At 33.7% G+C, this 21,435-nt stretch overlaps 1 protein-coding gene across 7 annotated transcripts in view; it reads left to right on the top strand.

The window, feature by feature from the left end:
• The first annotated feature begins 1,058 nt into the window (after nucleotides 1-1,058).
• cyst (rho guanine nucleotide exchange factor 18 cysts) overlaps nucleotides 1,059-21,435 on the top strand; it is a 345,308-nt gene continuing 324,931 nt past the window's right edge. For 5 of the 7 annotated variants that reach the window (XM_081746656.1, XM_081746637.1, XM_081746623.1 and 2 more), the window contains exon 1: nucleotides 1,059-1,238. The gene's annotated coding sequence lies outside the window, so the exon portion shown is untranslated. The remainder of the gene's footprint in view (nucleotides 1,239-21,435) is intronic. The other 2 variants (XM_081746630.1, XM_081746614.1) reach the window with 1 other exon arrangement.

Below are 21,435 nucleotides of genomic sequence, written 5' to 3'. Positions count from 1 at the left end.
CACTAACAAACATAACCCATTACAGACAACACAGATTTGAGTAAAATTAACATTAAGATAGGATTTTAACTTAACAGATAATTATTTATTACTACAGACATATTTACATGGATTTTAGCCACCTTTCAAATGTGGTATTGCCATGTAAATTTTAATGCATGCAGCATGACCGACTAAGGGTTCCCCCCTGGTTTCCAGGTTTTTTGTCCCTCTATCAAAACACAAACAACTCTTCTCTTGCGCTTTCCTATTTTCTATTTTACCCTTCTTTATTTCTATCTTACACTATATATACAGATACGCGAGTAAATGTCTTCCGTAAAAGATAGAAACCGCGAGCGACACACACCCACCGACAGCAGCTTTAGTTTACTAACTGCATGGGGGAGGGGTATGTAGAAAGTTGGTTGATGCCTTACCCGCTATCCAGGGCGCGTGCTTCCCCGAGGGGCGTCATTATTTTTTAACTTTCCTGTTTCTGTTTCTGCATCATCATATTCGCCTGAAAATGAAGACGATGTCAGCCCTCGAATCGTCGCAAGATATAACAGTATTTATCTGGCTGCTAGCCCGAGAAGACCTGTTCACAATTCGTCGCCAGAAAAGCTTCAATAGATACTTTATAACTTAATTTGTTGAAATCTTATGTAGGGTTAAATACTTGTATAGAGCTTCTGGGAATTATTTTTTTAAACATGACTGATACGTAAGAAGAACTGTAGCCGTGCGATTACAAAAAGGAACATATTGGATGTAAGCAAAACCTAGTTTTGTTACAGTACTAATGGGAGGGGCTTGTGCCGGACAACATCCGCTGGTACGCTACTCCTCTATTGAGACGCAACATTTCGTTTCTTCTTCTAGCTTAATGGGCCGTAATCTGTACCTAAAATATTTTAGTATAATTACTCAATTTAGGATAACTTTTATACATCTAAAGAAAAGGAACAAATTGAGCCAACTGTATGTCAATACTTGAATGCAGTCGTAACGCCATCTGCAGAAAAAAATACTGACAGTATTAAACAAGGTACAAGAAACGGACCAAATTCCGAGTCCACCTGTTGAGTGACGTCAAATCCTTGATCAGCTCAGCAACACCCTAGTTTGTAATATGTAGTAGTGGAAGACAGTGAAGGTGATTTTGATTATTTCAGGTTCTTTCGATATCGGACTATTTGTTGCAGTTGATTAGAAAGGAAATCTTCAATCAGACAAGAATTGAGTGTCAGATACGTGTAAGTAAACAGATCTTTTCTCTGTGGTATTACATTCACTTCTCTTGACAGTTGTGTTATTTACATTCGTGAGTCTGCTAACAGTACTAATACAGGCAGTTATTTATGTAATAAAAAAGCTTGTGATTGTTATCGTTATTTATTCGTACTTATTTATTTTTCCTCCTGATGAAATACCAAAGGGTTGTATGCAATTATCAGCATCTAAGGATCGAATCTAAATTAAAATTTCAATAAATTTTGAATAACAATTCAGTAACTTTTGTGGAGGTTCCATTTTGCCAGCTTTTGCCGTGTTGGAGGATGCTCGTATAAAAACAAAGTTGTTAGCGGCATGGATATTAAAGGCGTTTATTAGTTACTGGTGTAGCGTAATATATAATAAAATTCCGTACGACTTTGTTTCTGTAGTTTACGATTATTTATATTGTTATTGTAGCGCATTACAGGATTTCACTTTGAATCCAGGAATTCCACTATTTTTTTTCCTGTAATATATAATGTAGGCTACATTCACTGAAAATAGGCTCCAATATTAAAATTTTGTAACTTCTTTTGTTTGTGTTCGTTACACGTATGTTTTTTTTTCATAGCCTTTATTATTGTCATTAATTATGTGCTCTCATTATCAGTTCATAGTAGTACTAGGTTATGAAAACTCCACGGTGCGATGCTTAATTTGTCAGTGCAAGAATGTTTAAAACAAAACTAGTAGTGCAAAAGCAAATTACATTTCGCGTAGAAAATAAATAATTCTTAATTTAGTGAGATTCTACAAAAGGGCAACTTAAGTTCCTTCGAACTTTAGCATGTATTCCGTAACTTGTCAGTGGAATTGACCTGTATCTACTGCTGCATTATGGCATTATTGCTGTAATTTCAGTTTGACATTAGTAACATTGTACTCAGGATTCTACCACCAAATCTTAACTAGGCCTATATATTTTTGAAAGTGAACATCTAACAGCGAGTAGTTCCGACAATTCCCTCGCCCTACAATTTATTAAGTGTGCTACAACCGAATAGCGTCATTATAAATGATAACTTATAGTTATTGCATGTACTGGTTTATGTAAAAATGTTCTCTATGGGAGACAGCTGTGTAAAGACTAGAGGGGTCAAATTTACATTAGTATCGCTGGTTTTTATCTTTACGCCGACACGAAAAATGGCACTATTTTCGGCATTTCGGCATTTGTCGGACCAATTTCAAAATCGACAATAGCACCAAAATATACTGCATTCGGTTATAATTGATTGGATTACATTAAGTTACGTTAAATTGCGTTACATTAGGCGTGCAGTTTTACTATAAGGATCCGTAGTATAAGTAGGAGTTGTAGTAGTAGGAACGGGTTAAAAGCCTCGCAGGGGTTGATTGGGTTCTGTTCTCGACATGAAATGAGCAAATTAAAGACTTGCCCAAATTTTTGTATATATTTTTGTATGTACAGCCTTGACATACACGAGTCATTTCGACACTGCCTTTCGCGCCACTATATCGTAACAAGTGGCGCGAAATAGTCTATCCGCCTACACATACAGTGCCGCTTACAACAAATACAACCACTTTCTTAACTTTTACTATTTCCCTTACCTAATTTTCACTAAATCTTCCTCACAAACTTAAATAAATTCTCCAATTGATCCGGTAAATTTCCTAAAAATGTTCCGGCGATACAACACTTAACCCCTATTTTCAACTAAGACAACAAACCGCCATGTTAATGTTAGAATGAAATAGCCTTTAACATGTATACCTACCGTCACTAGCGCGCCTGCCCTTGCATACACATTGCCGCGCAAGTCCTGGAGCTTCGCCTTGTACTAAATGTGTGTGTTTTTTTTTTTTTTTTCAGTTTTAGGTAAGGTAAGTTTCTGTCATTGTTACCAGACAATATCACAAATGCTATTGTCTTAGTAAAACGACACCTACTAGATATGCTAAAATATTGCTCATATTAAAAGGAGTGAAGTTTGGACATAATAATTGTCCAAAAACCTGAGAAGTATAAATCACACTATATGTATAGTGTGACTACTGCGGGCTTTCTGTAGCGGAACGAAATTTTCTGAAAATGCAGGTGAAAGAACAATCAGAGATGAATATTTAGCAGAACAGTTTGTGGAGAAAAGAGAAATTCTGAACGTGGTGATTACTTCAAATAAAAGAATGTTATACTAAAGGTATTTGTCGACAAAACGCTTCCATTCAGAGCTATAAAGCTAAACTGGCAAAAATGAAAAGCTCAAATTTTGTGGCACCCTAGCTTGATGGCTATGAGTCCTAGCTCAAGTAGTTTGAGGTATTATAAACAACAAATTCTATCCATGCTTAGGAACTGTACCATACCAACACAATGAATTTGCAATTCACTGAGATGAGTAACTAACGTTTCTTCCCACATTTTTATTCCAATTCTTTCATAATTATACTTTTTCAATAATTATCCGTATAATTTAACCTTAAGGCATCCCTTTTGACATTAAGCTAAAGATTTATTTCTTATTGGAGCTCTTTCAATAACTTTTTGTTTTTCTAAATTGCATTGTATAGGTACGGCGTGGTTCGCAAAGCTCGATGTATGGATTGTACTTATACTAGTTTCGCTGTCCACTTAAACTAGATCTTATAGTTTTCGAGCGGGGGTATGTTAAAACCTGAGTTTTTGCACTTTCGGGAGCTTATAACTCAAAATGCAGGTATTTTCAGCGGATGTTGATGAGAGCTTTTTTTGTTTGTTGTGAGAAATCATGTCACGAAATTTGGTTGGTTGGGCTTCCGCTTAGTCGGTATTTGTGTAACCATTTGGAATTAGATGGTAAGCAATTCTTTTATACATTTTTGGCAGCATCAATGTACACATCGAAAGAATGATAGAAATTTATTACGAACTGAATTTATATGACACTCCACGAACGAGCGTATTCTACTCTACTTTCAGAATATTCCGCACTCCATGCTTTCTGCCCTAAGTATACCGCTTTTTTTCCCCCCTTTTTTTATGACTGAGGTGATTCTTCTGTGGTAAGCCATTGCAATACACGGTACATAATTTTTTAGGAGTTATTGAAATCACTCAAAAATTTTAAAGTCTCCAGAAAATATTTGCGGGATTCTATTTCTGTGATTCTCGTAAAACAAACGTGTACCTTACGAATCATTACTCTATCACACGGCCTTACTAACTAGTAAGACACATAAAAGTAAAATACAGCGAATGTGAAATTTTTAAACAAGGTTTTATTTGGCTGCCGTAAAGTAAATCTCTACGATATACCATTATCAAATGCATTGTCATATTTTAAATTTTAAGCTCCGAATTGTTGTAGTGTACATATAATTGTCACCAGTGTTGCCAATGAAATTGTAGTTGAGCATTTATCGTGTGTGTATTGTCTAGGTTAATAAAACTTTCTATACCTATATCCCATTCCTTATTTAAATTGCCTTTGTATTGAGAGATTGTCATTATTCGTTTCAAATCTGAAATCTTACAATTTGACAGTAAAGTTTCACACTAAATATTTGCGTTATGTTGATGATAGGATTCTGATGCATTAAATAGGTAAACTGTTACAATTCCTCCTAGAAAAAGGAATAGCAGATGAAATTACTCTGAACATTTGTAGATGAAATTACTCTGAACAAGGTTGGCAAAAACCGTGGTTTTTATTTTAAAAAAAAGTTTTTTTGGTTTAAACCAGGTCTTTTTGGTTTAATTTGCTCTATGTATTCATATCATATATGGACAGAAATAAGTTTGTTTCGCCTTGATGTTATTATGCAACAACCGGGTTATGCTGGAAGGGGTCACATAAGCTTAAAGCGGAATAAAACCCGCTTCTCGAGTTACATCCGAGAGAAATTGTCCTCCATTTGAACTCGGAACCAGGACTAATTGGCCACAAATGCGATACGTCTGCCGACTCACCCACGAAGGACTCCTGATAAAAATACGTTGTACTGATCTTTACATACTTTTTAATATAATTGTCAAGAGTCATTTGAGTGCACTTTGGCTCAGACTCATTTATACATAAATAGATACCAAAGATACTTCTTATTTCACTAAATGCCTCTCGTGGGGTTTGTATGACCTTCCCTCCCCCGCACACACAAAGTACGGCATTTCGATGTATTTTATCAAGAGTAAACATTAATAATTATAACACAATATTTAGAATTTTTCTTTGATTGCAATTACATAACAATAACGACAACTAAAAAAAAAAACATAAAAAAAGAAAAGTTGCTTTTGTAGTATAATCTTTTTGAGCAATGAATGGGGAATTTAGCTTTGAATTTAATACGAATAATATACGGGAGTGAAACGTGATAAACCCACAATTGTGTGTTCATCAAGATATTAGAAACACTTACACTTTTACGAACATTTTTCGTTTTTTGGTTTAAACCAGTTGGTTTGTTTGAAAAAAAAACCAGCCAACTCTGACTCAGAAGAAAGAAAGAAGGAAAAATATATAAATTCAAATACAGAACAGAAGAGAGATGAAATACAGTACTTTCACTTCCGAGGTTATCATATACGTTGATTAGAGAAATTGTTTCAGTTTTATTATGCTTCTAGATTAAGGGAAACAGTGATGATGATAATGAACGAAATGGTAGAATGAAGGAATGGGAGGCTCCGTGCACATTGTGTTTGTCCAGCACTGATCTTGTAAAATTGTTTACAAATCTGTAGAAACCTGTTTCAAATCTCAAAAAAATGAATAGTATAGATTTTGTCGCTTCACCAAGGGCAGTTGTCCACACGTGAAACTGAGGTGAATCACCGCGGCCCGTCATTCCAAATGTATAACCTAATTTCAGACCTTCCGTCAAAAACTGAAAAATCGTCGAATTGATAAAACATTGATGCTCAACCAGGAGTCAATAATGTTACATGAGAATGCGACAGTACTTACAAAATAAAACGGAAATAAGGAATCATATTAAATACTCTAAAAGAAAATAATCAACAGCCTGAGACATAGTAAAAATTTAATTCATTATAAGCACAAACTCTATACGTAAATCTTGCCTAAAAGGGACACATTTGGATCGTATTTTGTTTGCCAATCCAATTTTTAAATACAGACAAAGTTCATTTATATAAAGAATGGAATTATTAAAGAAAACTTTATTTCCAGAAAATTAATGTCACGTATTTTTATTACAAAATTACCAGTTTTACAGTTTAGTTACAATTTAGCAACACTTGTAGAAACTAATAAATGAAAACAAAAATAGATATATACTATCATCGATAAAATAAAATGTATTATATACATATAACTCAACTAAAATACTGTTTATTTTTGTTGATGAGTGTACGAGTGATAACGTAATACAAGAATAATGATTATGAAAAGGCAAGGCTATATTTCTTTTTTGAAGGAAAATTGTTCATCTATTTTTGTCTGTTTTAATTTCTCAAGTTTCTTATCTCATTCAGTTAAAGTGCTTTGATTAAATCGTCAAAGAAATAATCACAGAAGTTATTAGCAACAAAAATTGTAAATAAATCACAAATTAGCTGATGATATTTAAATTAGATGATATTTAAATTAAGTATGTGAGTGATAATAGTTAAAGTTTACAGTTTACACATGTTGTAGATACAATAAAATAATTTTTAGTTATCTTTAGAGTTATTAATTTGATCTGATAATTGTTTCTTCAGATCAATTCATAAAAGATAGGATCTAAAAAGTTTACAGTAAATGCAGATACACAGGACATTCGCTGTTTGGCTCGGAGAGTTTGATTTCACAAAGACAGTAGAAATTGTCGAAAGTATAAATTGGGTACCGTTTTTGCCGTTAAAAGAATGTGTGTATCTGTTTATGTACTGCTATTAGCATTCATACTTTCGGTTGGTCACTTTTGTTTAACGGCAGTGGTTTCGAATATACTACTGATATTTCGTATTAACAAGTAATGTTTGCTGGACTTCTCTGAAACCAGAAAACAGTTTCGAGAAAGTTTTATCGAAGTTAGAAAAATAAAACATCATTATGTAAAACTAATTCTTTAGAAAATATGTCGATAAAGTTTGTTTTTCTTTGTACACTCCCAGCTCATTTCCAGATTAGATAATGTTTGTATTACTTTATACGATATTTACTTTTCATTTTTGTCTTTTTTTTCTTTTTTTCTTTTTTTTTTTTTTTAAGACTGCAATTTTGAAGAATATTTCTTTTTCAACATGAACAGTTAGTAATCATAAAACTGTTCAAAATTATTAGATAAAGATTTTGCTCAAATACATTTCTGTCAGGAAGCTAGATAATGCAGGAAGTCTAGTGACTCTTCAGTTGATCAAGCAGCAGATAATTATGACATTGTGTTGTCGATAGATACCATCTTTCATAATGATAAAATCAACTCAACTCATTGAATAGTGTTTCCCAATACACGACTAATTTGAGAGTTGGTTTTAAATGTGTATTTATCGAAAGGTGATTCCATTGAAAGAAGAATATGTTTTGGGAATCATGCGTATCGAATTTAGTTCTTGCTTGATGCAATTCCCTGTAACGGTGTTCAGCTATAATTTGGGACAGGAGGCAGTGTGATTAAGTTCCGTGTGTTTTTATAGGACAAACGAATAGTAAAATGTCTTCCTCCGTGTATCTCAGTTAATTATAAATCGAAAATGCTTCACTTAGAAATGGATTTCTCAATACTATATTCGGATAATCACACACATATATAAGCGAAAATCAGTTGAATTAGTTGGGGGGGGGGGGGGGAGATGGAACAAAATAATTTAGAAAAACAGTGGAACTCATTTTTGCTGCTCAAATTTGATAGCAATGTATAATACACTTGCATATAGTTAAAAATAGTCTAGTTCATGAAACTAAAGAAGTGGCATTACCTGATATTCTACCTCATCTATTTAAAAAAGTTTATTTTATTTATATTGTTACATTGTTCAATGTATCTCATTGTAATATTTTTTCTGTATTCTTAATGAGCTATGATTAAAAAGAAATCTTCGGGAGATACATAAAATACTTTGTAACAAAGAATACATATCACAAACTTCACGTCAAAACGGAACTAAAAATTTCAAAATTTATGTATATCTTTGCTTCAGTCATACACAAATTGCAATCTTCTGGAAAATTTCTGGGCGAAGAGATCCACTACTTCAGACACACCAATTGTAATATCTTTGTCAATATTCATTAGGGCTAACCTAGTAAGTCTATCTTGACCCATCGTTGTTCTCAGATAGGATTTTACCAATTTTAAAGTAGAAAAACTTCTTTCTGCAGAACATGTTACTGGTAAAACAGATAGAAGATGTAGCAGTTGTTTTATATTTGGAAAAAAATCACAAGATGGATCTTGATAAGCTCCAATGTTTCTGTCACAAAGTAACGTTGCTTTTTAGTTCAATTTCACTTCTACATAGATCTTCATGGTAGATTTGTGAAGATTTCACAGCACTTTCTTCATGCAATTAAACCGTAAATGCTGGAATCAAACTAAACCAAGACATCAGTTTGTTAAAGCGAATCTGGAGGTTAGTTCACTATGAGGTGATTCAAAAAAGGAATATACACATTTATATTGAAATATTCATGTGGGGTATGTGCTTCTGCATTTGAGCGGTGAGTTTGGCGTTTTCCAGTCGTAGGAAATGTGATATCGACATCATGGGAAATAGCAACCTCTTCGACCGTATTGAAGATCTTACTGTAATATGGCCATTGCTAGTATAGAACGAAAATCCGCAGAATCACCCGATGTACTTCGAGACATTAATACAAAACTTCTTCAGTCAGCATCATTAAACAAAAGCTCTCCACTGCTCTTCTGTGGGTATCTGTTTACAACTTAGTTCGCGATTTGGCTCGTAAGGTCATCGGCATTTGTAATTGAAAAGACCAGCAGTTAATATCTGAAGACAAACAGAAGAGGAAACCTCGATCATCAATTCCCGTAATTCAGATGAAAACTTATTTATCACTTCAGCAAAATGCACAGCATTTTTAGTGTGAATGACCTCAAATTCCTCTTGCTTTGATATTTTTTTTTTGTTGGGGGGCTTCAGCTCCAAAGCCCCCTTTAAATCCGCTACCGGTTGCAAATGCACAAATCAGGCTTTGTGTGTGTGTGTGTGTGTTTTGTAATACGGTTCACTTAAAAAAAGGACATTACTAAAGCTCTACCTCTATTTTCTCAGCATTACACCTGGATATATATATATATATATATATATATATATATATATATATATATACAAAAAAAACATATTAGTTGCATTAAAAAGAAGATTAGAAAACTCCCGATTTCTTCCTGTGTATCTGGTGAAATATGTGACCTAGATCTATAGTATAATTATCGCATATTACAAAGGTAAAGTGTATTGTAAGTAAGTAATTTGGCAACTGAAAATAAGATTTAAAAAAAAAAAAACAATATTCCATTTTTTTTTTTTTAAAAAAGAAATAAATACATCCAGTTCATCCTTTTAGGTTCTTGGACTGTTTTTTTTTTAGGTAAGTGTTTATTTTGAATTAAGTAGCTACTGCTTCAGTACTCTTCATCCGAATATCGTGGCTGATACGTCATTCTCTTCAGAATAAAACAAGCTTTCAAATGGTATCATGCACATACGTGCATGATGTACGAAAAAGATGTAATTTAGGGTAAAATAAGGAAATGTTCCTCCATAAAATCCCTTTCTTGAAATTTGATGCTCTGCTGGAGCGGCCTGGACTACAAGTATCCTAATAATATCTACCTTGAAAAATACTACGAGCTATATCTAATGCGGTGCTAAGTTTCATTGCAATATCTAGAATAGTTAGGAGGCAGAAATATTCCTCAATCCTGTTTGACAATAACAAATTTCATATATAAATGTGTCGTGAAAAGTACTATGGCCTATGCATATACAAATTTCGTTGCAATATCTATATATATAAAAGAGAACGTACAAAATCCTTTGTCCGCTCATCACGCTAATACGGCTGAACCAATTTCTTTCATTTTTGGGGGGTTATTAGGATTTGGACCCTAGATGGTTTTTATCATATCACTTTAATTTTCAATTACCAGTGTCTTGAGATAATTGACCATTCAGGTGTCCATACGTACAAATCCTTTGTTATTAGTTCATCATAGGTAAAAATAAACGTATTTATATGCAACCCGCATGACCGTGTGACTCGGCGGGTTAACATAAATGACAGGCGCTATAATGTTAACATTTACTGCACACTTGAAAGCGAAAAAGTAAAAATTATCTAAGTAACAAAGTTTATTGCGTTCCGGGGTGACCGCAGCGAAGCGGGGCGGGTTAACATAAATGAGAGGCGATATAATGTTAACATTTACTGGAATCTTCTATGGTTTTTATCATATCACTTGAAAGCGAAAAAGTAAAAAGTTTATTGCGTTCCGGGGTGACCGCAGCGAAGCGGGGTGAACGCTGCTAGTCTAGAATAGTTACGTGGAAAAAATATATCTCAATCCTGTTTGGCAGTACAAATGAAATACTATTGGAGAATCGAACCCAGTAACAACACTTTTTTCTTCTAATATACCACACTTTGTACTCAAATTACATTACCCAATTCCATTCGCTAATAAAAATGCAACAAACCCACATAAAATACGAGCTAAAAGAACACTCCACTTCCTTTATTTGGCTCTGAACTAAATCATATAAAACTGTGTTGATGTAAGGAGAATGAGGAGATAGGAAGGGGGGAAATGCTGTAATGTTCATTTCTTAATATATGAGCATGAACTATGGACCTAAAATACCTGTAAAGAATACTGGTAAACTTTCGTTTCCTTCCACTTTACGATGCAATCTTTTATACGTTACCCCAAAACATATGGCTTCATTTCCAGTCCAAACTTGGAGGGTCGTCATCACTCTATATCGTCGAACGCAAAGAAAGAGGAATTAATTTTGTTATAACATTATTCTTTCTGGACAGGAAAGAATCATTTTGACCCAAGCATGTAAATTCTAGGGAGTGATAATTGATGTGTGTTGGACACAGCGTTTGTGCCAAAAGGGGTTAATAATTCTTTCATCTCTGACTCCTAACTTGAGATACTATTGTAGTATTTGCCTGGCATGTTTTCAGGCAAGTCAAAGAGATCTTCAGTCAGGAAGACTGACCCTTGAATCCTCAGTGTAGCAGGGGATTTTATTCCTGTTCTATATTATTTAGAATTACCCTCATTTTTGTAACCGGTACACTCCAAAATTGTCTACTATCTTCTTTTTAGAAATCGAAATATAAGCGAGTGCCAAGCGCGTCCCACGAAACACGGTTGGGGTCCTCACGAACCCGCTTTGTGCGACGAGGGAATTCCATTGTTTTACTCCAAATGTGTGTAGTAGAACATGAATGTTTAAGTGGTATTTTTACTTAGAAATACGGATTTAAATGTACCGGTACGTACAAAATTTTGCCGAATAGAACCCAACTTTTCCCAATAAAACCCACTAGGCTGTCTTAAAAGAAAAAGGTTTTTCACAATCCTGGTGGTGGGAAAGCACAAACATATTTAAGTTTGCAATCATTCACTTTCATTAATCAGCAGTTTACTTTAACCTAAAGAACATGTTTGTGGGACGTTAAACTAAAAAAGAAACTCATTTCATTTCTGAGAATTGAAACAGTTGTATTGTTGTTGTGAAAATAATTGTTTATTTCATTGAATTAGGTAATAGAATGCATTTTAATAATAAAAATAAAAAATTCGCACTCACTGAAGCATTCAGGTGTTAAAACGGCATACTGACTCTATGTCTCAATGATCTGTTGTCATCTTTATGTGTAATTTTTAGGAGGAAATTATCTGCTAGTAAAAGTTTGTCAATGTTTCCTTGTATCGATGATATAATATTCTTGTTAAAAATCACTAGTTCGACTTCTTATATTTACTTCGTTCCAAGGCTTGCAGTAGTTGCAATCTTTAGGGATAAATTCACAATTATTTGCGCAGATTCTTCGACACAGTCGACTGCTTGATGTCCAATTTTTTACGGTCTTGACGGTAAATTTATGTAGACTTAAGTAGACAAATTATCGCGTACACTGTACTATTTCCACACTTATTAGTGGATGACCAATTGTCTTTCGCTTACAAATGTAGCATCTTTCCTTAAAAGTGAGTATCACTTACGAAATGTATGCCCCTATAGGTGGATCTTCAGCAAACTTCCTTCGAAAAATTATGTTGCACACTAATAATGAACTGATTGACGCAAAAATCTAGAACACAAAGCGCTGTACTACCTATAGTAGCATCAATTTTCTTCCATGTCACCTATACAGATGAATTGCGTAACTAATGCGGCAAGTTTATCAGTCACTTAAACTTTAGTTTCTTTTACCATTCATGTCCATTTTTTGTATCAGTGTCATTAATCGTGAGTTATAAAGAAAACTTTTTTTTTTTTTTTTTTCGTCAAAGCATTGGAAAGGTAAAACTGATAATGTTGACTATGGACTTGTCACTTTCTTCAGTATGAATCCTTTCCGTGAAGAATACATAATCTGTAATATTTCTCCACTAATCTCAAGTATTATTTTTGATGTAAAGAAGTACAGTCATAAAAAGATAACTCAGTTATATTTGTTTCTATATGCAGCCATGTTATTGGTAATGTAATTGTTCAGACAAGATTGATTTCTTGAAGAATTCATATTAAGAAAGTGACGAATTGCAGCTACGGTGAAGATTACAATTTTTACCTACTGGTGATTTGGTGATTAAAAACTTCTTTAATTATATAATGTGCATCCCGATAATTCGTTATGTGAGTTACAAATGTTTCGAATCTGGGGGATAATTTGTAGTAAACGCTGTTTTGTGTGAAGTAAGCATTACGTTTACGTTTCATACTGTATGATAAAGTATTTAAGTTTAGGTAGAAGAGAAATATGATTAAAAGCAGCATTTTACCCAAAGCTCTTCAGAGACAGTTTTGTAAAACTTTTGATTTGGGTATAAAAAAAGAAGAAACGTGTTGTTTCCTTTATATAAAATACATAGAATTTAATCTGATACGTTTATTTATAGATATGAATACTGTTTTCATTTAATAATCTCAAGTCCTTGCTAATTATTTAGTGACCTTCAAATGGGATTTTACTTACCGTCTTTCATTTTTGCGAAGGAAAATGAAAATATTTTTTTTTTTTAGTTTAACGTCCCACAATTATGCCCTTTAGGCAAAATTAAACTAATGATTAGTAAAAGTGAATGATTGTGAAATTAAATTGTGAATTTTGTGCTTTCCCGCCGGGAATCGAACTCGGGACCACAGACACACGTACTAGCCACCAGATCAGCGGCGGTGAGGAATAAAGAAAAATATTATGGATTCTTTTTTTTTAAAATTAACGTCCCACGATGATGCACCGATGCTAAAGGAGACTGTGATGATGAAATGGGTAATATGGTAGAATTAAGAAAGTGAAAGGAAACGGGAAAACTCCGAGAAAACCCACGCACACTGTGTTCGTCCACAGCAAAGTTCACTTGGCGCGGGATGGATTCGAAGCAAGTTCGTGCATCTAGCAACATAACAACACTTGGTATGTTGTAAATGTATATATTATAGCATCCTTATATGTGATATACTACTATTAGTTACATGTAGTATGTAAAGAGATGCATAGGAAAGTAATTTAAGAAGATTGATTGCTAGTTCAGTTCGAAAATAGGCTAAAAAGACACACATTGAAGACACATTACAGGTGTGTCATTATATTATGAATACAAAAAATGTGTTCCATATGTTCAATAAGTAAAAGAAATGCATGTTAGCAGATTCTAAAGATACAAAATAGACGAATTGATAATATGTCCTTTCTTGCAATCACTGTATATCTTAACATATCACATTCTATCACTTCTAGCCATAGTCTTATAAAATATAAGACTTCTAGTATCTTATAAAATAACACACTGTCTAATACCAAAATTATAGTTGGTTTGAATATGCAATAAAGATAAAGAAAAAGTAGGCAGTAACTGGACGTGGAATATCAAGAATTGAATATTTTAATAATATCTAAAAAAGGGTTATGTAAAAAAAAAAATCGGACCACTTGCAGTAACAAGAAAATCCTTGTATGTTGATCTCTAACCTTCGATTGAGGAGAAGGTAGGAAAAGAATATACGAAAGACTTACGGAAAAGAAATATTTTGGAATTGTATAACTAATTGTAATTTACGACAAACAATAAGAACAATAATAATATTATACATGTTATTGCAATAATTATTCTTACATCTTACTTGCAACAATTACATTGTTGCAAATTGAAGTTATACAAGTAGGTATTCGTACGTTATATGAGAATATAGTAATTTTTGGACGTGCCTGAATTGTTCTAATTCTAGCATTTGACACAACCTTACGTAAGTGAAGGGATTATGACATGTTCTATTTACAGAACATGCAGATTTTTATTTTTTTAAAGAAAGAAAATAAGAGAAAGTAAGGTTCGGATGGGTTTCAAAAACTAGAGAAAATTTTTCAGAAAGAGGAAATATCAATGCTACGTAAGCATATTTCAAACATAATGCGTATAGTTACATTCGAGTTACTTTCAGAGGCACGTAGAAAGGAAATAATGCTCTAATAAGTGAATAGCGTATTTGTTACTATTTACTTACTAGGGATGAATGTTCAGATGTTCTCTTGTTTATTTGTTGCTAATAATTTCAGCGACTGAGTTGCCTTTATCAGATCAATCACTAACGATGGTTTGTATTTTACATTAACTGAGGGAAGTAGACAAATATCTATGTGAAGGGATACTTTATTTATGTACGAAACTTAAAATTGCATGCTCATTATGTATTACTCTTTCCTTAGTGTTGTCAAATAATGTAGAATGAACTATAAATACTCTGCGTGGATTTTTATTGTGTGCGCAGAATAGATCGTTAGTGGAGATTCATATGCAGTATTATTGTGTAATAAGACTATCTACGACGATGTCTTACTCTTTATTTAAATGGGGTCCCGGGTTCGATCCCAGCCCCGCCAAGTGAACTTTGTGGTGAACAAACACCGTGTGCGTGGGTTTTCTCGGGGTTCTGCCGTTTCCTCCCACTTTCTTCATTCCACCATTTCATTCATTACTCATCATCACTGTCTCCTTTAGCCTAACCGGCATAACCGTGGGACGTAAAACTCAAACATTTCATTTTTTCTTTATTTAAATGGCCTATAAATATTTAAGAGTTTTAGGAATATCTGTATACGTGAAGCGATTGAAAAAATATCTTTCTATTTGCGATAGGGACTCGTAGATTTCTGAAGTCTATAATTTTCGAATTTAAAATTTTATTCGAATACACACACAAAATTTCAGACTTACACATTATGTAATTATATATAGCGTGTAAAGAAAAGAAATGGTGCTTACAAAGGTAAGAGAGGAACTTTTGGTTTTGTATATTTCATTAGTAAACCTAGAACATAAATCTTTGTAATTGTTCTTATGAAGACCGCAGAAATGAGGAACTAAAATTTATTAAAAATCAATAAAGGAGAGGGCATTTGAACATCAGTAAGCTGGTTTATTTACTTGTAGATATGTTTTCGCGTTCTCTAAAATTCTCTGTCTTCCTCTACGACTCTATTGGCAACCATTTTGTGTTCTACTGCATTCTTTTGAAGTGATTTATTAATACGTCGTAATGGTATTTTATTGTTAGTACCATAATAATAATAATAATAATAATAAATATTTCTAATTGAAAATTAGCCACATTTCACATCTAAATTTTGAAAATAAAATAGATAAAATGTGAGGTTGTAATAGCTCTGTTGAATATCAGAACATGAAACGGAAGCAAAAGTGTCTAGTACGTATGCCGTTAAATGAGAGGCTGCTTCTTGAAACCTTCCCATCCAACAGCACAAGCTAATCCTCTTAAGTTACCGCTACTACATGCAAAAGGCATTTACGTTGATTTAATCTTTCCTCGTCAGCGGAAGAAGAGAAAAGTGAAGATGTAATGCTGGCTAGGCTTTTGTAGATAAATGAAGGATACTCGTGCGTAAGCGTACAATGTTAACTAGTGTTATTTTTCGTGTTGCAATATTAGACCTTACTTAATTTACCTAAGATGTAAAATTCGAAAATCTAAAAGAACAACGTTAACTGGAACAGTAAATTGGAGACACTAAACCATATTGGGTTAGTTGGAGTTTTTTTCCCCTTTTTTAACTATCTTGCGTACTATCCTTTCCTTATTTTTTTTATTATTCAGAATTAACAGTTCCTTGTTTTGTTTTTTTTAAGTACTGAATGTCAATATATAAGCGGTATGGTTCTTGTTTATGTCAGGTTCTTTTAAACATAGTGAGTCTTGTGACGTCAAAATTGAAAATACATTTATTGTAGTTCGGAAATAGCATTATGAAATCACATATACACCATTTTGTTCGATGATCTCCTCCAGTTTTCCTTCAACATCATAATCCTTTTGCTATAAGAACTTCTGTAGTTTTTTTTTTTTTTTAAGTGATACGTGTATTGTTGTCGTGTAATATACGACACTCTTGCTGTTGATCAGTTCTGGCTGTTTTTTTGAATTGCTAGGTGTACTCACGCTAATTCGCGAGAGTTCAGGTCCGAGTCAATCGTTCTTCCCAGTGATAACAGATCGTGATGTACGATGCCCTTCCAGTTCCACCAGATTTATAACCTTCTTGGACATCAGTGTCTGGAGTTTCTCTTTGTTTCGACCACGATCTTTTTGTCGTAGTTACCCACTTTCCATCACTCTTGATCAACTACTTCAGAAGCATCTCGAGTCCGTTACGTATCAGTAGAGACTTCAAATAGAAACTCGATTGAGTAAATGTTTTTCAGTCAGATCATGTAGCACCTAAACGTCGAGCTTACTTTTGTAGCCAGCTTTCTTCAAATGGTTTAACACTGTCTGGTGATAGTGGCGATGCCATGACTCCTTATATGTCAGTCTGGTTCGAGTTTTCCCACAATGTCAACCATTTTTGCTGTGGTTGATCGCCTACTACGAGGAACATCATGGATATCGAAATTTCCACAACAAAAACAACTCAACCATATTTTGGTGCTGTTTCTGATAAGGTATCTTCTTTGTAAGCAGTGTAAATTTCTTCACAAACTAGCGCAGCATATACGCCTTTATCGAAATAAAATTGCAAAATATATGCAGTTTTGCGGAGAGTTCGTTCATCTTCATGGCACAATATCTTATGTCTCATTACAAGAATTCCAACACTTTCTGCATCTCTACTAGCTTCAGTTGTCAAATGACGTTAAGCCTGACCCGAGGCTACTCATACACCTTGAAATTTGAAACACTAACGTCGTCTCGTGCGCAAAAGACTCAATACCTTTTAGACTACTTGGTATTATAGATTAAGGAAATAGCTGAATTTATATAATCAATTCCTCAGTTAGTTGGTTTCAAGTTTAACGACTCTTTCAGCATAGAGGCTATATGAAACATAGAGCTTCATCTTAATGTGAAATCAGAACCACGTAAGCTCCCACGGGTAGAGAACCCGGCTTGTTCGTAACAAAGGCGCACCGTATGTTTATTAGGAAGTTGTTTTGACGTTGCAGAGCTCATGAAGCTTACGAACTGTTTTGTTGCATGTTAACTAACACATTTTCAAAGTTACTGTTCTGACAAGAAGTGAGCAAATCTGATTACGTATAATTAATTTCCACATTAAAATACAGCATATTTGTTTTCATTTTCTGATCCCAAATATCCCATTAAATAATTCTTGCTGGTTTTTAGAGAGGTTTTTCTTCATAAATCAAAATATCGATGATTTTTTTAAAACATATGCATAGGGCTATCATATTCTGAAATGCCAAAATACTGACACATTTGCATCTGACTACCTCGATAATATATTGAAATGTATGGAAAATAACTAAACGAGAGTACTTACATAGAATCATGTTGACTTTGCCTGTTCATATTTTTCAGGAAATCTGATCTTTTGACAATTCCTTCTTTGAATATGGATAGCCAAACATATCTTTACGTGGGAAAGGTTTGAAATTAAATTGATAATACACTTGAGCTTAGAAAATGCAGTCAACTCATGGAATTTCGGAAAAAGTGTGCGGACGGAAATTTTTACTCTAAAAATGCGGACATTTCCACATAAATATTGACATGTGGTAACCCTATATATGCATAAAAGTTGCTGTTTTGAGGGTAGCACTAGTCGGATCCGTGAAATATCGAATCCTTGATTTTATGCAGAATGGAAGATAACTACAGAGAATGTTCAGTTTATCACTTCCCTCTGAAGAAGAAACGATAAGTTCTATGTTTTGAATTTAATATTTATTCTGCTTTTAAAACATCAATTGAGTGTCAGTGTCTCAGAAATCGGGAATTTGTTTCGGCATCTACAAGTAAGCAACATCTGTTAATTCTTGTTTCGTGCCGAAGAAATGTGAGTATAAAACCATTAGTTGAGTTTAACGTCCCTTTCAGCAGCGAGGCTATATGAGTAAAAAGTGTATGGCAAGACAGTTTATAAAATGCATTTATATTTTTGTACTTTAATTTGATTGTAATATTTTGTTTTCGCAACTTTAGAATAGAGTAGTATTATTTTATTTTGCTTTCTGTTCTAAATAAGAGAACCAGTTATATTATTTTCAGACATCAGCCCCGGAAAAATGCTTGCATGATCGTGACTAACTTAAACAGAAATAAATTATCAAAGGCCATTGTTTTGATTTTCAGTTTAGTTCATGATATTAATTATTAGTAGATTGTTGCTTAAAAATTTAATATTATTGTCACAAGTTGCAAATTTTGTGAAGCGAGAAAAAAAAGTTAAAGAGAGTAACAGTTCAATAATAAATATTTAGTCATGTTGACACTGTACTTTACTTGTTCAAACCCGGTGAAATTTAATCGAAGTAACAACAATAATAATATAACACTGAAAACGTTATATGTTTGAAACGTCGGGACCACTGTTATGTTTCTTCCAGAAAGTATTGGATTATGTATTCCAAGTGCTCTAGCAGCATTATTGTTTGACCATATCAGGAATTTAGACTTTCCCCCCCGTAGATTTGTTTTAGGATATAACTACCATAATTGTTTGTTTTCCCCCTCAAAATAAATAAATAAATAAATAAATAAAATAGCACGAGCACCAGTATTTTTGACTTTGTAGAAGCTCATGTTACGAAGCTCAAGTGAATTAGTTCCGGATCATGTTAAGCTCATTTTACATTACACGATTTCACAGTTTTGATCGCAAACGGTGAATGTCCGTGCAGTTTGCAATGGAAATTTTTTGCGATTCCTTTTTCCTCTGTATTCGTTGTATTAGAATCGTTGCATGCAACCTGGAAATATTTTCTTCCGTCTGCTATACAAACACAGCGGAGCAAGATTTTCATAATTTTGGGAAACAAGTAGTAAACGAAAATGGCAGGTAAAGTCTTGAACGTAAAGGAGACTATGTGGAGATTAAATATCTTACAAACATCCTACCCGTACGTTTCTACAAAGGTCCCACACGTATATTTCTTCTCCCGTCCTTTTTATGAAGGAGTGAACAAGCACCTATTTATAAGGATTCTTGGCATACATTTTTAATGGGGTAAACACGCAATCTTTGGATTAAATGTTGGGCTACAAGTGCAATGGGTTGGTTCTCAAGAGAACTTTGCAATGTGTATTCCTAAAACACTAAGCATGCATCTTCTGTTTCTACAGAAACACGACCAATTTAAGCCAATGGCCAAGTTAGATGGCAATTCTATACGCGTTACTGTACTAGGTATCTGGCCATAGACCCACCTTTCCTTTTAGCTGTACGAGTCAAAATATTTCATTAACAATGTGAATTACAACAAAATTCAGAAATATTTTGTTGTCGGGATACCAGCACAAACATAACTCCAGTTGCCTGAAATTAGACTTTGGTAATCTATCTATTAAATTGCTACTATAGCAACAAAAGCGCCTGAGTTCCAACCTATAACCTTTGATTTACGGTTTTTTGTAATTTCACGTTTAACAGAAACAAATATTTTAAACTGCGTGTACTTTAAATAACTTATTTAAGTAGACTTTTTTCATATAAAGTTTATTTTTTAATTATTGTTCAAAGCCTTCGTATTTTAGTAAGTCTTTTCCAAAATCAATCCAAATGAATTGTGCTGCTATCTTTGAAGTTCATTTTAAACTATACGTTTGTGGGCGTTTATATGTTTGTGGCCAATCCTTTCGACAATGAGATCTCGGAAACTACAGGCTCTAGAAAGATGCCGTTTTCACTGATCTATTGCAAATTTTGTGTAGATTGTCCAGTTCTAATTGAATATTTAAAAAACATGGCTATTATTTCTTTATTACATTTTTACGGGTATACTGGAAGTGTTAGCATCATATCCTACGCATTATACATTCCAACACCACATAATTATATACAGGGGTCGCATACCTCTCACGCATTTGTTTCATGGCCAAATGATAATGAAAAGCAGAGGATAACCATTTCTCCACTCTAACAGTAAGTTGAATCTTTATTGTTTGGAGTGTTTTGCCCAATGCACACCATATATCACTGACATCATAATTAATTGTGTGTGTAATGTATTTGCTTCTTACATACCGCATGCAAGAAGAAAGAAAACACTGATCATACATGAATTAAAAACTCCAACCGGAAGTAGGCTCAAATCTTCCAAACGGTGCGAGATATTGAAAAAAATAATCGAAAAAAATCTCCCCTTTATGGTACTCCCTGCCGATTATTATTATTTTAATCAAGACGTCTTTCACTTGTGTCTGTAAAATGAGATGTAGAGATGTTATGAGGAATGACAAGTAGATTCATGCTCATATGTGAATGATGCGCTGTGTAGAGAGAGCAGGTTCAGCTAGTAAATAGATATTTTTTTAGCGGTACATTGGAAGTTTTCAAAATTTAAAAAAAATGCACCCTACGAGTTATACATTCCAATGCCATATATTTGTTTACAGGGGTTGCGTGCCTCTCAGGCGTTTGTTTCATGGCCAAATGATAATGAAAAACGAAGGATAACCATTTCTCCAGTCTGAGATGAATCTTTTATTGTTTGGAGTGTTTTCCCCAATGAACACCATATATCACTGACATAATGAATTGTGTA

Source organism: Thermobia domestica, chromosome 2, assembly GCF_964235325.1.
Source record: "Thermobia domestica chromosome 2, izTheDome1.hap1.1, whole genome shotgun sequence".
NCBI classification, from domain to species: Eukaryota; Metazoa; Arthropoda; class Insecta; order Zygentoma; family Lepismatidae; genus Thermobia; species Thermobia domestica.
The sequence above is the reverse complement of the archived record's forward strand: the minus strand, read 5'-3'. Positions and strand labels throughout refer to the sequence as shown.